Source organism: Macaca nemestrina, chromosome 17 (assembly GCF_043159975.1).
Source record: "Macaca nemestrina isolate mMacNem1 chromosome 17, mMacNem.hap1, whole genome shotgun sequence".
In the NCBI taxonomy this organism is placed as follows: domain Eukaryota; kingdom Metazoa; phylum Chordata; class Mammalia; order Primates; family Cercopithecidae; genus Macaca; species Macaca nemestrina.
Genome location: NC_092141.1, coordinates 44,227,596 through 44,242,936, shown reverse-complemented (window position 1 = coordinate 44,242,936; position 15,341 = coordinate 44,227,596). Strand labels below are relative to the sequence as shown.

The following is a 15,341-nucleotide window of genomic DNA, read 5'->3' as shown; positions in this document are numbered from 1 at the left end:
GGTACCAAACTGCTGTTCATCCTGAGTATAAAGCCATATTGATTTATTCTCAGGAGACATTAGGACGTTGTTCGTTAAGAGTATGTGGACAGTGGAATCCTTTACAGGGAAAATTTGACAGATTAGGCAATGGTTCCATGTCCCTAATATGCACTTCAGCATTTGAAGTTTTCATATTTAAACAGTTCTCAGAACCAGAAATGAAACCTTTGAACAGAGCCTCCAGATGATCTCTAAAATTGTAAATCCTCCAGTAGCACATATAATTATTGGACTTTAAAAAGGCAATGAGCTCCTAAAAGCCAATCTCTCTTAGTAAGCCTTGATTCGAAAGGAAGCCAACAGAAACCAAAAGACACTGAAACTGAAATACTATGACTTCTCCTGTAGTCCCCATTCTGCTATGAGATCTGCTTAATCTCAATCTCAAAAAACTCTCAAATAATTTAGACCATGAATTAGAAATGTCCGCAAATTGCTTTTCCCAGGCAGCTGCCGAAGATGGCGGAGGTGCAGGTTCTGGTGCTTGATGGTGGAGGCCATCTCCTGGGCCGCCTGGCGGCCATCGTGGCTAAACAGGTACTGCGGGGCTGGAAGGTGGTGGTCTTACGCTGCGAAGGCATCAACATTTCTGGCAATTTCTACAGAAACAAGTTGAAGTACCTGGCTTTCATCTGCAAACGGATGAACACCAACCCTTCCTGAGGCCCCTACCACTTCCGGGCCCCCAGTAGCATCTTCTGGCGGACAGCGCCAGGCATGCTACCCCACAAGACCAAGCAAGGCCAGGCCGCCCTGGACCGCCTCAAGGTATTTGACCGCATCCCACCGCCCTACAACAAGAAAAAGCGGATGGTGGTTCCTGCTGCCCTCAAGGTCGTGCGTCTGTTTGCCTACAAGAAAGTTTGCCTATCTGGGGCGCCTGGCTCACGAGGTTGGCTGGAAGTACCAGGCAGTGACAGCCACCCTGGAGGAGAAGAGGAAAGAGAAAGCCAAGATCCCGTACCGGAAGAAGAAACAGCTCATGAGGCTACGGAAACAGGCCGAGAAGAACGTGGAGAAGAAAACTGACAAATACACAGAGGTCCTCAAGACCCATGGACTCCTGGTCTGAGCCCAATAAAGACTGTTAATTCCACAAAAAAAAATAAATAAATAAATAAATAAAAATAAAAAAAAAGAAGAAGAAAAGAAATGTCAGCAAATTAAATCTCCAGAACACTAAAGATTAGATAAAGATTGTAAAGTGGTATGAATAGACATTGCTTTAAAAGACTTTGGATTACACTGTCAAAATCACCATTGGAACAGGAGAAAATTAGAATGACGAACCTTTAGGACTGTCAAATGGGAGAAGTCCAAAGCACAGCAAGGTCAGAACTACTTAAATCAAATTTTGTTAACTATTTTGCAACTGAAATAGATTCTCAAGTACTGCTTTAAAAGAGAATCCCCTGCCCCGCCCCTGCAAAACCATTTGGAAAAAGGGTGAGTAGGTCACAATTTTCATGAAAGACTACCTTTGTGGAGGGTAGAAAAAGTAGCCCACCCATAGCCATCACTGCAGCCATCTAAACTGTGGAGGCCAGGCATGGCTCACACCTGTCTGTGATCCCAGCAATTTGGGAGGCCGAGGTAGGAAGATTGCTTGAGCCCAGGAGTTTGAGACCAGCCTGTGCAACATGGTGAGATTTCAACTTTACAAAAATAAAAATAAAAAATTAGCCAGGCGTGGTGGTGGACACCTACAGTCCCAGCTACTGGTCAGGTTGAGGTGAGACAATAACTTGAGTCTGGGAGGTCGAGGCTGCAGTAAGCTGTGATCACGCCACTGCACTCTTGCCTGGGAGACAGTGTGAGAACGCTGTCCCCACCTTGCCCACCCCCAAAAAAAGAAAAGAAAGGTAAAGAAAACTAGGGAAGGTCAGGCTAAATTCACACCCTCAAAGTTGCAACACAAACTCCAGTGCAGCTGGGTGGTTCATTTTTTAAGTCTCATTAAGTGAGACTTTAAAAAATTCATTTCCAAAGTTGAATTTCAGTTTATAGGTCTCAGTCTTTTCACTCCTTATCTCTCAATTTCTAAACAATCACGCCGATTTCCCACCAAAGTAAGCTTTCTAACAGCAAGTAAAGAAAAACCGGAAATTGAAAAGTACTAGACCCTTTTTAAAAAACCTTTTTTTTTTTCTGTTTAAAGGCAAAAGACTGTTTTGAGTATCTGAAAAAATTGTTTTCTTAAAAGCAAAGAGAAATAATGAATACCTATTGCCAAAAGACAACTTTTTTTGCCCTAGTTTTTGAGACGGAGTCTTGCTCTGTCACCCAGGCTGGAGTGCAGTGGTGCGATCTCGGCTCACTGCAGCCTCTGCCTCCCGGGTTCGTGTGATTTTCCTGCTCAGCCTCCTGAGTAGCTGGGACTACAGGCTCATGCCACTACGCCCGGCTAATTTTTGTATTTTTGGTAGAGATGGGGTTTCGCCATGTTGGCCAGGCTGGTCTTGAACTCCTGACCTCAAGTGATCTGCCGCCACAGCCTCCCAAAGTGCTGGGATTATGGGCGGGAGCCACCACGCCTGGCAGGCCCTTGCTTTTAAAGTTTGCCTCCTTACACCTTTGTGTTTATCAGGATTATGAAAAAGACAGGCTTTTCTGTTTTCACAGTAAAAAGGGCTTGCTCAGCGCCATTTCCTAGTGGGCATCTAAATGATTTTAGTTTTTCCTGAGGCTCCAAAACACTTGTAAGAGCATCCTTGAACTTCTTCATTTACTGAGTTTGAGCTTCCAAATTTACTCTAGAAATATTAACCAAAATAGTCTAAGGCTCTTTAGGATAATAATTTAATAGTCTCATGGTGGCAATTTGGTTTTATTTTAAAGAGACATACAGACATAAGTTAGCAACAGAAAAAATTCCCAAAATGTGAGCACAGTTAACTTGTGCTATGTTCCTAATCATCTCCAATTTTGAAAATAGGGTCCATTAATGTGCTGTGATCTTGCCTTTCCTAATATCAAGGAAGCAACAGCTTCTAATATTTGTTCTGCCTTCTTGAGAGAAAATGAATTTGTGATTATAGTCTTCAGATTAAACTTGGGACCAGGACCAGACCTATCCAGATAAAAGGGTATTATATCAGAGTCAGAGGACAGAATGCAAGGCTGCTGAGAAACAACAGGCAGAGGCTGTGTTTAGGGGTACTCTGTTAAGATGAAGAGATAGCCTTACTTAGTTTGGTTCAAGAACTAGATGAATCTGATGTTGGTTAATACTTTCTTAAATGAAAGCAAAAAGACTCGTTCAACAACAAATATTTATCTAGCACCTACTGTGTGCCAGACTTCATTCCAGGCACTGGGAGACAGAGCAGTGGGGGGAAAACATAGACAAAAACTGTTGTTCCTTTGGAATTTGCATTCTAGTAGGAGAGGGGCAGGAGGTGATAATAAATAATTCAGTAGTAATTAAAATATAATGAAATGCTATGGGGTAAAAATAAGGGAGATTGGTAGTACTGGGAATGAACGGAGAAAATCTTATTAAAAAGGTACTATTTAGCCAGGCGTGCGGTGGCTCAGGCCTGTAATCCCAGCACTTTGGGAGGCTGAGGTGGGCGGATCACTTGAGGTTAGTTGTTCTAGACCAGCCTGGTCAACATGACGAAACTCCTGTCTCTAATAAAAACATAAAAATTAGCTGGGCATGGTGGCGGGCACCTGTAATCCCAGCTACTTGGGAGGCTGAACCTGGGAGGTGAAGGTTGCAGTGAGCCAAGATGGCACCATTGCACTCTAGCCTGGGCAACAGAGTGAGACTTTAAAAAAAAAAAGAATTTATTCCTTCTATCTAACTGTATGTTTGCACCCATTAACCTACTTCTCTTCATTTCCCTCACCCCCCATCCTCTGGTAACTATCATTCTATTCTCTTTTTTGGGTACTACTTTAGTAAAAACCTAAAGGAAGTAAGTAAGCTATACAGATACGGAGATTGGGAGAAGGCACATTCCAGACAAGGGCAACAGTCAATTAAAAGGTCATGAGGTAGCAGCATACTGTATTCTAAGATCAGTGAGGAGACCAGAGTGGCTACAGTGAAGGGGAGGAGTAACAGATGAAATCAATGAGGAAAGGAGTGAGAGAAAGGCATAGCTAGATCACCCAAGGTCTTGGAGACCTTTGGTAAGATTTTGCCTCTTCTGCTTAGAAACTATTAATGCAAATTCTTCCAGGTGGGGAGATGAAAGTTGCTTAATTCTTGCTATACCACTGGCTATACCAGTTATACTCAGGGTTACCTGAGTTTAACAGTAAACTCTACTTAGCAAATAGCTCAAGTTGTCCCTCAGCCCCACCCCACCCCCACTATTAACATAAATAGTATTCAAAGATGAGACAATAGCAACCAAGGGCACATCAGCCAGTACATGCAGCTGTGTAGCTATCATTAAAGGGAAAAGATAAGACTGGTGCCTTTTGGCTTATCTGTTAGGCAGGCTGAAAGGCCTGTGAAATTATTGCTGGCTGTTTGTGGCAACTGAAACTATATAGAGTAATTCTGTTGTAGGCTGCTAGAAGAAGAGAGGATTAGGGGCCAGTAAAAAAGATTGGTCAGTATAGTATCACAGGGGGATTATACATTGGCAGAAAGCAGTCACATATACATTTGCTAGTTAGGTATCTGAGTATAATAGGTAACCTACCTGAGGGTTACCTGAGTGTAACAGGCCAGTGGTATAGCAAGAATTAAGCAACTTTCACGACTCTGATAGGACCATACCTATGTCACTGGCAGCTGTGTGCCTCACAGGGAACTCAGGGTCAAGGGAAAATCATGCTAAGATACACTACATCTGTTCCTACTCCTGGGTAGCTTCCTCATTTAAAAAGTTTTATAAGTTAAATAAAATAAATCAAGAACTTATAGCAAATGTATATGTGACTGCTTTCTGCCAATGTATAACCCCCCTGCGATACTATATTGATCAACCCAGTTACTCTTCAGAAATCTTACTGGCCCCTAATCCTCTCCTCTTCTAACAGCCTACAACAGAATTACTCTAAATAGTTTCAGTTGCCAGAAACAGTCAGCAATAATTTCATAGGCCTTTCAGCCTGCCTGACAGACAAGCCGAAAGGGACCAGTCTTTCTTTTTCCCTTTCATGATAGCTACACAGCTACATGTACTGGCTGATATGCCCTTGGTTACTGCTGTCTCATCTTCGAACATTGTTTATGTTAATAATCAGGGGTGGAGAGAGGAGGGTGGAGGGACAACTTGAGCTATTATTTGCTATGTAGGCTTACTGGGTTTTGTTTTGTTTTGTTTTGGTTTTGGTTTTGGTTTTGAGATGAAGTCTCGCTCTGTTGCCCAGGCTGGAGTGCAATAGCACAATCTGGCTCACTGCAACCTCTGCCTCCTGGGTTCAAGCGATTCTCCTGTCTCAGCTTCCTGAGTAGCTGGAATTACAGGCGTGTGCCACCATGCCCAGCTAACTTTTTTGTATTTTTGTAGAGACAGGGTTTTGCCATGTTGGCCAGGCTGGTCTCGAATTCCTGACCTCAAGTGATCCACCTGCTTCGACCTCTCAAACTGCTGGCATTACAGGCGTGACTGTTAAACTTTAAAAATGCATTTAGGCTGGGTGCGGTGGCTCACGCCTGTAATTCCAGCACTTTGGGAAGCCAAGGCAGGTGGATGGCTTGAGCCCAGGAGTTCAAGACCAGCCTGGGAAACATAGCCGGACCTCAAGTCTACAAAAAATTTAAAAAAATAAAAAATCAGCTAGGTGTGGTGGCATGCACCTGTATTCCCAGCTACTTGGGAGGCTGAGGTGGGAGGATCACTTGAGTCCAGCAGGTTGAGGATGCAGTGAGCTGTATCTGTGCCCCTGAACTCCAACTTGGGAAACTGAGCAAGACCCTGACTGAAAAAAAAAACAAACAAAAACATTTAATAATACTGTACTGAATCAAAAAATCCTGAAGGCAAGACTAGAAAACTACCAGTTAAGGTGATTAAAATTCTACTCTAATTTAGTATGTCATAGAAGACCTAGTAGAAATTCAATAAAAGAACAGACTTCAGTAATAATAGGCAGTAATAGGTGTCAATCTAGAATCAAATCTAGGTTCTAGATATTAAGCATACATCCTCAGATTAGTTAGCTGCAAGTCAGAAATCAAATGGGTTCACGGTTGTGCCTATGTTCTGCCTGGTGGACAGTACAACTTTACATGGACAAAAGGAGGACACGTGGCTGTCAAGATGACTGGACAGATGGGCAGGCCACTGAACACACATGCTGTCTCTGGGTAGTTCCACTGGGGAAGCAGGTCATGTAGAGGGACATAAATTACTGTCAGGAGCACAGCGGGAGCTATGGAATCGAGAAGTTCTGTGCTTTCCTGTTCTGAGTACTTGCCCTTCAACTCCTTCAGGGGTTCCTGGAAAGGAAGGCTGCTACCAAGTCAAGGATCATCTTTCATTCATACACTTTTCAAAAATGATTAGATAATATTTTCCTTCAGTCTCCAAACTATAACTGATTCCAACTACATTTACCAGGGTCCCTCCTTCTAAATGGATTTTCTTCTAAAATTAGAACAATAAAACTGACATTATATAAATGTCCTTCCATAAACTTAGGCTTTCCTGAAGTAGAAAAAAAAAAAAGAAAATAAATTCAGACAAAGAGTATGTTTTCATTACAGGCCCACCTGATTGACTTTCAGGCCCTGGGTGCCTTGATTCAGAAACTTAATCTATAAAAATCTCAAAATGTAGAACTAGGATCTACAGATAGAACCTAAAGGAAGACATTTTATTTCATATAAACTACTAGGTGTGGTGGCTCATGCCTGTAATCTCAGCACTCTAGGAGGCCGAGGTAGGCAGATCACTTGAGGTCAAGAGTTTGAGACCATCCTGGCCAACATGGTGAAAAAACCTCATCTCTACTAAAAATCCAAAAAATTAGCTGGGCGTGGTGGCGGGCACCTATAATCCCAGCTACTTAGGAGGCTGAGGCAGGAGGATCACTTGAACCTAAGAGGCAGAGGTTGTAGTGAGCAGAGATCACACCATTGTACTCCAGCCTGGGTAACAGAGTGAGACTCTGATACCCCCACCCCTGTACCCTCCCCCCCCCAAAAAAGAAAACAAAAATAAAAAAACGCCAAATAAAAAACTGCCTAACAGAGTTTTATGAAGACAGAATGGGTCATATAGGGTAGTAAATCACTGGTGGCATTCATGTACGCACTGATTTTCCCATCACTGCCAATACAGAGTGAATTCCATCAAAAACAGATAGGGTTTGAAATAGACAAAATTAAAGACCATCCCTTCCAACTATGAGATTTTACATTCCTTATGTGTACATGGTCACATGGCTCAAAGGTTTTCTGCAGTTTTATTCAAATATGTATGGACCTTAATACTACAAAGCCTATGCATAACCCCTTCATTAAAAATTATGAATAATGCACTTTCTTCCCCATCTCATTAAACATCATGCTATAGCAAAATATAAGAGAGTAAACATGAATGAGAGCAGGGTATGGCTCTCAAATTCAATCCAGCTGAGGAAAAATCTGAGTGAGTTCTCTGTATTTCCAACCTATAATATAGGTTTTTATCAGCCGGGACTAGAAAGAGCTACGTAGCTATTTTACATCCAATTCAAAGTCCTCTACTGCATTACAAGGTTAAATCTAAAGACCACAAGATTAAATCTATTTCTAATCATTTATTAAACTAGAAACATAAAACTGATTCCATTATTCATCATTAACTCCTCGTTTATAATCATGATAAAAAGATGGCTGTGAATTTAACAAATAAAAGCCCACAAATCACTTTTATTACCATTTTAGAACTACTGTGTGAAATTCATTATCCTTTCTCAGGATGTCAGCATGGATTTCTATTACCTGGGTAATCTGACCCATGTCTGTAATATATTGAATATGAATATTGAATATGAATACTGAATACGAATATGTAATATATTGAATTTCTCAGATGAGATTAAAGAATATGTTTATAGTCCTGATGGGACATGAAGAATATGTCAAACTGGAAGTAGCAATCTCAGTAAGTAATCTTCTATTTTATTTTTTGAGAGCACAATGTTTTAATCTTTCATAATTAAGACTCCAGTACCTACATACTGCTTATGGAATATTTTAGGAGGAATATTTTTAGGTCTACAGGGATCATTTGGATAGCAGATCCAACACTGGATCCAACTGTCTGACGTGAGAACCTCTATATAGTTCCCAAAAGATCCACCACTTCAAGGACTCATTGTCTATTCAAGCAGCATCGTGGTCCCACAAATGCAATCAGTGTGTGCAGTCCTCAATTGTGGATCTTGGAAGACCAAAGAAGGCTTCAACACTGACTTGTTTGGCTTGCACAACAGTCAAAAAACGTCAGCAAATGCCAAGCTGGTTTGCTTCATTTGATGGAAGCTGCTGAAAAGGTCTTCCGTTTGGAAGCGTCTACCAGTTTTTCTGGTATAATAGCTACAGCTGTGGGCTTTCTGAGTGTGAACGGACATATGCAAGACATGAAATATCAGGGACAAGCACCATCTGCAACTAACTGTCTCACAGGCTGGAACTACATGTAGGAGTAGCAAGGGACAGAATTTCCTCAGAGCCATATACTAGCAAAATTTGGCTGACAATGATCTTAAGACATGAGTAAACAGGATTGTAAGATCATGTCCTTTGCAGCTAGTGTCTTCGACACTTTCTGCCCTAATCAAAGGTTAAACGAACAGACTGATGAATATTGCCTTGTTTTAGAAAGATATGCAAAGAAAAAAAAAAACAAACAAGAGACATTGTGTCTATTTCTTTTCTCTAATTAATATTCAGCCTCTCATTCAACAATGTTTATGTGAGATTTAAAGGCAATAAAGACAGGGATAACAAAAACTATACATGGGAAAGGGTTAATTCTTTCTCCACAGGTTCACTTCTAAGGTTCCTAATTATAAAGTTGTATAGCAGGAAGGAAAGAAAGAAAAATTTTTAAGGTGCTATCAGACCTCTAGGCGGAGACAGTAGATTGAAAAATCACATTTAAGTTTCTTTTCTCTTGGAAAGAGTTCTGCCATAACTAAAGGAAAATAAAAAATTTTCAAGGTATAAATTCATAGAGATAGTAAGAAAAAGATATAACAGCAACAATATCTTGGTACCTGGAAAGCAGATGGATTAGCAATACTACCACAGAATTCTCAAAGGCTTAGGACTGGTAGCACCTCTGGAACTGTATGGTGGGGAGTGTTAAAAGAGAGAGGATTAAGATGTCAATAAGATTTCTAGATCCCAACCTCGATTCTACACTGCTGGACAGCTCTTAGGTCTCTAGGCTCTGCATAAAACTGAAGATTGATTCTTTTGGAGATGATAAAATAGATGGCACTTAGAAGTAAAAGCCAAACATGGCTGAGGGGTGGTGAATGAAATGAATTAATGCATACTGAATGCTAAGACTCTCCAGCCCTCTTTCCCAACTTAGCTCCCCATGAGGCTGGCAGAAAGCCTTTCTATTCTAGACAGAGACTTAAAGATAACTTTTGAAAGAATTGAGCCAGCCCAGAGAGGAAAATTCAGCAAAAAATCAAATCGAAATCCTAGAATTAAGAAGTACAATATCTGAAATGAAAATGCTCTGGATTAGTTTAACAGAAGGTTGTTGCCTATAGAAGAAAGAAGCAGTGTACTTGAAGACAGATCAATTGGAATTACCCAATCTGAAGAACAGAGAGAAAAAAAGATTAAATTAAAAAAAAGCAGCCTCGGTGATCTAAGGGATGACATTAAGTGGTCTAACACATATGTAACTGGAGTTCTAGAATGAGAGAAGAGACATAATGAGGTAGAAAAAAAATCTGAAGAATGACCAAACATTTCCAAAATTGGGGAAAACTATCAACTTGCAGATCCAAGCTCAGTGAGCTCCAAGCCAGAGAAATACAAGAAAAACACCTACATACATAATAGTCAAACTGCTGAAAACCAAAGGTAAACGAAATACGGAAGAGGAGGCTACAGATTGGCACTGCCAACAGAACTTTCTAAAGTAAGGTAAATGTTCTACTCCTGCACTACTGTCCCATCTAGTAACCATTAGCCACACATGTATTTGAAATGTGGCTGATGCAATGATGAAACTGAATTTGTTTGATTTAATTTCAATTAACATAGCCACATGTGGCTAGTGGCTATCATATTAAACAGTGTAGCTAAAGAGACTTAAGAGCCTTAAGAGCTATCAACCCACCATAATATGTGCACTTTACTGATTCAAACACAAAGTAATAATAAAACAAAAAAAATTACAATAAAATCTGAACATTGATTTGATATGTGATATTAAGGAATTCTTGCTAATATTTTAAGTTGTGAGAATAGTTATCGTAGTTAAATTTTTTAAAACAGACCCATTTTAAAGATACACACCGAGCTACGCATGGTAGCTCATGTCTGTAATCCCACAAGAGAGGATCACCCAATGTCAGGAATCCAAGACCAGCCTGGTTAACATGGTGAAACCCTGTCTCTACTAAAAATACAAAAATTAGCCAGGTATGGTGGCATGTGCCTGTAATCCCAGCTACTTGGGAGGCCGAGGCAAGAGAATCACTTGAATTCGGGAGGCGGAGGTTGCAGTGAGCTGAGATCATACCACTTGCACTCTAGCCTGGGCAGCACAGCGAGACTCCATCTCAAACAAACAAGCAAACAAACAAACAAACAAAAAAAAGAGCTACTGAAATATTTACAGATTAAGTGATATAAATTTCTGGGATTTGCTTCAAAAGAATAGAATAGGGTTGTGGGAAGGGGTATAAATGATATTAACCGTGGATAATTATTGAAGCTGGATGATGGGTACACAGGGACTCATTATACTATTCTGCTTATTTCTGTAATGTTAAAAATATTTCATAAAAAAGTTTTTTTTTTTTCTTTTTGAGATAAAGGCTCACGGCTCGTTCTGTCACACAGGCTGGAGTGCAGTGGCGTGATCTCAACTCACTGCAACCTCTGCCTCCCTGGCTCAAGCAATTCTCCTGCTTCAGCTTCCCGAGTAGATGGGACTATAGGCGTGTGCCACCATGCCTGGCTAATTTTTGTATTCTTAGTAGAGATGGGGTTTCGTCATGTTGGCCAGGCTGGTCTTGGACTCCTGGCCTTAAGTGATCGCCCTCCTTGGCCTCCCAAAGTGCTGGAGTTACACGTGTGAGCTACTGTGCATGTCCCCATAAACAAGGTTTTAAAAAGTAGAGCAAAAGGAAACAGGGATGGAAAACAGGAGGGGAAAACAGAGTCAGTCCAGGAGAATCAATATCCAAATAGCAACACTTCTGATAAGAAATAGAGAAAATGAAGGGGAGAGCATCAGCAAAGAAGTTAAAGAAAAATTCCTTGACTTGAAGGACATGAGTTTCCAGTTTTAAAGAACCCAATGAGTACCCAGCATGATGGGTGAAAAGACAGTCAGAGTCACAATGAGGCATATCATTGTGAAATGTGAAACACTGAGGACAAAGTACAAGCTTTCCTTGAGAAAAAAACAGGGCAAAGGCAAGGATCAAGAATTAGAACGGCTTCTGATTAGGAGGAAAATGATTTCTAACCTAGAATTTTATACAGCAGCTGTCAAACAAGTATGAAGACAGACTAAAAGAGACATTTAAAAACGTGTAAAGGCTCAAATCTATGGAATAGTCTACATACCTATTCTCAGGAATCCACTGGAAAATGTGTTTCATCAAAAGAAGGAGTAAACCAAGAAAAGGACACTGTAATAGGAGACCCTGAGTATGAGAGAGCTGATGACGGGAATGAATCCCCAGGGTTAAGATGAAAGGAGGTCCCAGGAAGATAGCTATGTTCCAGGCATTCAAGTAAATCATTCTAGAAGAGACTTTAAGAGAGGGAAACTGATAGTATACTTTGAAGGGTCTGATCTCAATGGAATTTGGGATTAAATTATAGTTAAAAACACCAACAGAAACGAGTATTAACTCCAATTATCTACAAAAAGCTTTGCTGAGGAAAAATCACTTTAATACATGGCTCAGCTTCAAAGAGTATATATAGTCATAATAATGTAAACACTGGGCAGGGTGTGGTGGCTCATACCTGTAATTCCAGCACTTTAGGAAGCTGAGGCAGGAGAATCACTTGAGCCCAGGAATTTCAGACCAGCCTGGGCAACATAGTGAGACCCCATCTCTACATAAAAATAAAAAATCAGCCAGGTGTGGTGGCACACACCTGTAGTCCCAGCTACTTGAGATCCTCCTAAGGCAGGAGGATCGCTTGAGCCTAGGAGTTTCAGGCTGCAATGAGCCATGATTGTACTACTGCCCTTCAGCCCGGGTGACCAAGCAAGATTTTATCTCTAAAAAAAAAAAAGAAAAAAAAAATTGATGTAAACATTGAACACTGATTTAAGTAAATTTTAAGATAGTTCTATCAGAAAATATGGGAACATGAAAAGTATGCAGATGATGGCAGTGAGTGGAGAGATGTACAGGAATACCTACAACAGAAAAATCCAGCTGGGTGTGGTGGCTCGCACCTGTAATCCCAGCGCTTTGGGAGGTCAAGATGGGAGGATTGCTTGACCCCAGAATTTGAGACCAGGCTAGGAAACATGGAAAGACCCTGTCTCTACAAAAAATTTAAAAATACACACTTTGGGAGGCTGAGACAGGCAGATCACGAGGTCAGGAGATCGAGACCATCCTGGCTAACACGGTGAAACTCCGTCTCTACTAAAAAAAAAAAAAAAAAATACAAAAAACTAGCCGGGCGAGGTGGCAGGCGCCTGTAGTCCCAGCAACTTGGGAGGCTGAGGCAGGAGAATGGTGTAAATCCGGGAGGCAGAGCTTGCAGTGAGCTGAGATCCAGCCACTGCACTCCAGCCCGGGTGACAGAGCGAGACTCCAGCTCAAAAAAAAAAAAAAAAAAAAAAAAAAATATATATATATATATATATATATACACACAAATATATATATATATATATTAGCTGTGTGTGGTGGTGTGCTCCTGTGGTCCCAGCTATTCGGGAGGCTGAGGTGGGAGGATTGCTTGAGCCCAGGAGGTGAAGGCTACAGTGAGCCATGACTGCACAATCAGCCTGGGTGACAGAGTGAGACCCTATCTTAAAAAAATAAAAATAAAGAAAAATCCAGGAGTCCCAATATGAGCATGTTACTTAGGTAATTATCGAAAGAATCAAAAGAGGTGAATGAAATTGGCTTTGTGGAAGGAGATATTGGAGTCTTGTTAGGGAGAAAAGTCTGGGGACTGGGTTTTTCTTAAATAACTGTAGAATTAGTTGGCTCTTTAAACTGTGCCTTTATCATCCTGAAAACTTGAAAGAATGATGCTATCAATGTTCTCCTAAGAGTTTATGGCCCTGTGAAAACAGAGGCCAAGCAGCTGTGGGAACTCTGCAGCATCTACATAAAGACCATAAGCATGACCCTGGAGATGAACACATGTTAAATCATAATTCCACTGTCTCCTTACAGACACTGATTTGAAAAAGCAGTCACTTGCCAGGTGTCAAGTTTGAAGAAGTTCATTGGGAAAATGTTTCTAAGCACAACTAACACATGAAATGAGAAACAGGGACATCAGAGTCAGAGAAAACTCATTTAAAGGAAATACATTTAGACACTTACTAAGGTTTTTGCTTTATTTAAGCAGAGAGAATCAATTCTCTTTTTAAGGAATATAATTATGTGATATAAATAAACTCAAGAAAGGCTCCCAGTAGGAGCAAGCTTAACTTTACTTTGTATAATGTTCATAAGTTGATTCACAAAAGCTTTTACAGTCAATGTCAGTATAGCAGAAAAATTCTTCCAGGTTCAAATCTCTACTAGGTATTTAATTCCTATATTTAAGGCATAATGTATTTTACATTAAGAATGAATGGGCAGGGCATGGTGGCTCACGCCTGTAATCACAGCACTTTGGGAGGCAGAGGCAGGTGGATCACCAGCGATCAGGAGTTCAAAACCAGCCTGGCTAACATGGCGAAACCCGTCTCTACTAAAAATACAAAAATTAGCTGGGTGTGGTGGTGTGCGCCTGTAATCCCAGCTACTCAGAGGCTGAGGCAGGAGAATCGCTTGAATCTGGGAGGCAGAGGTTGCAGTGAGCCAAAATTGCGCCATTGTATTCGAGCCTGGGTGACAAGAGTGAAACTCTGTCTCAAAGGAAAAAAAAGAATGAATGGTATCTTTTTAACTTTTAAATAGTGTTTCAAATAGTCTATAAGCCAATAAGTAGTAATGAGTGTTTTGATGAAAAGATTTTATAATAAGTTTTATACTACAGTTCTGGCAGCTGGGCTTGATTTAATTGTTCTACACATTGGTATTAAATTAGCCAAAACAGCTAAAACCCACATGGAATTCAAAATTTCATTTCCTCAATCCCCAACATTTTTTTCCCCTGATTTTATGCTCTGTAGTACTAGAAAAATACTAATTTTCCCACGAGCTCTTGAATGTAAACATTATACAAATATATATAAAAGCTAGATTAATCTTTATCTGGCTTTATCTGGATCTATATAGTTTAACCTTGTTGGAATGACGTTTTGATTTTCTTCTTGTTCATATGGGGAAAAAGGCAGAATGGAAGCTGAAATCTAAAGTACCCTACATATCCCTAAGCTAGCCATTAGTTTCAACTCTCACCAGCATACACTAAGTAGAGCTGCTCACAGGGGGAAAAAGTTTTTCTCTTTTCAAGTTTTGTTTATCATCTCCATTGGGAAATGCCAATTAATGAGAAAATAGCCACAATTATGACATCCCCAAGAGAAGAGAATCCAAGGGGGAAACTTGAAAAATCAGTAGTTAACTATAGATGGAAAAATTTAAAGGTTGCTTCTTATAATATCAGGTTTATGAAAATTAAAACTTACTAGTTCTAATATCATATCAATACTTTTAAGGACAGGGTTGGCCTAAGATTCAACTTCTCTTGTGAGGATTCCTATTCAGGAGTTAGTCAAACGGAAATGCCAAGAGGAAAGTAAACTGACATTCATTAATTTGTTTACTGTTTCTTTTCTTTTTTTCTTTTCATTTTAAGAGCAGAAAATTTGCCCTGGTTTCTGTGACCCAAATTCTCTTTCCTACTCATGAGGTAAAGCATTCTTGCGTGCATGCTGACTGTCCTCAAATATTAGGCTTGAGGCTCTGTGGCCAATGGGAGGTTAGATTTCAATGAAAAGGGAACAGATGTAGATTTGGGTTAAGTTTCTTCAGGATCCTGTGCT

General features: G+C 40.4%; 1 protein-coding gene and 1 pseudogene across 5 annotated transcripts in view; one reads left to right on the top strand and one right to left on the bottom strand.

Moving 5' to 3' along the window:
* The window catches only part of LOC105485130 (adaptor related protein complex 2 subunit beta 1), a 136,878-nt gene that overhangs the window by 24,798 nt on the left and 96,739 nt on the right, over window positions 1-15,341 (bottom strand). The gene's annotated exons all lie outside the window — the stretch shown is intronic.
* On the top strand, window positions 498-1,131 carry LOC112427312 (large ribosomal subunit protein uL13 pseudogene; annotated as a pseudogene).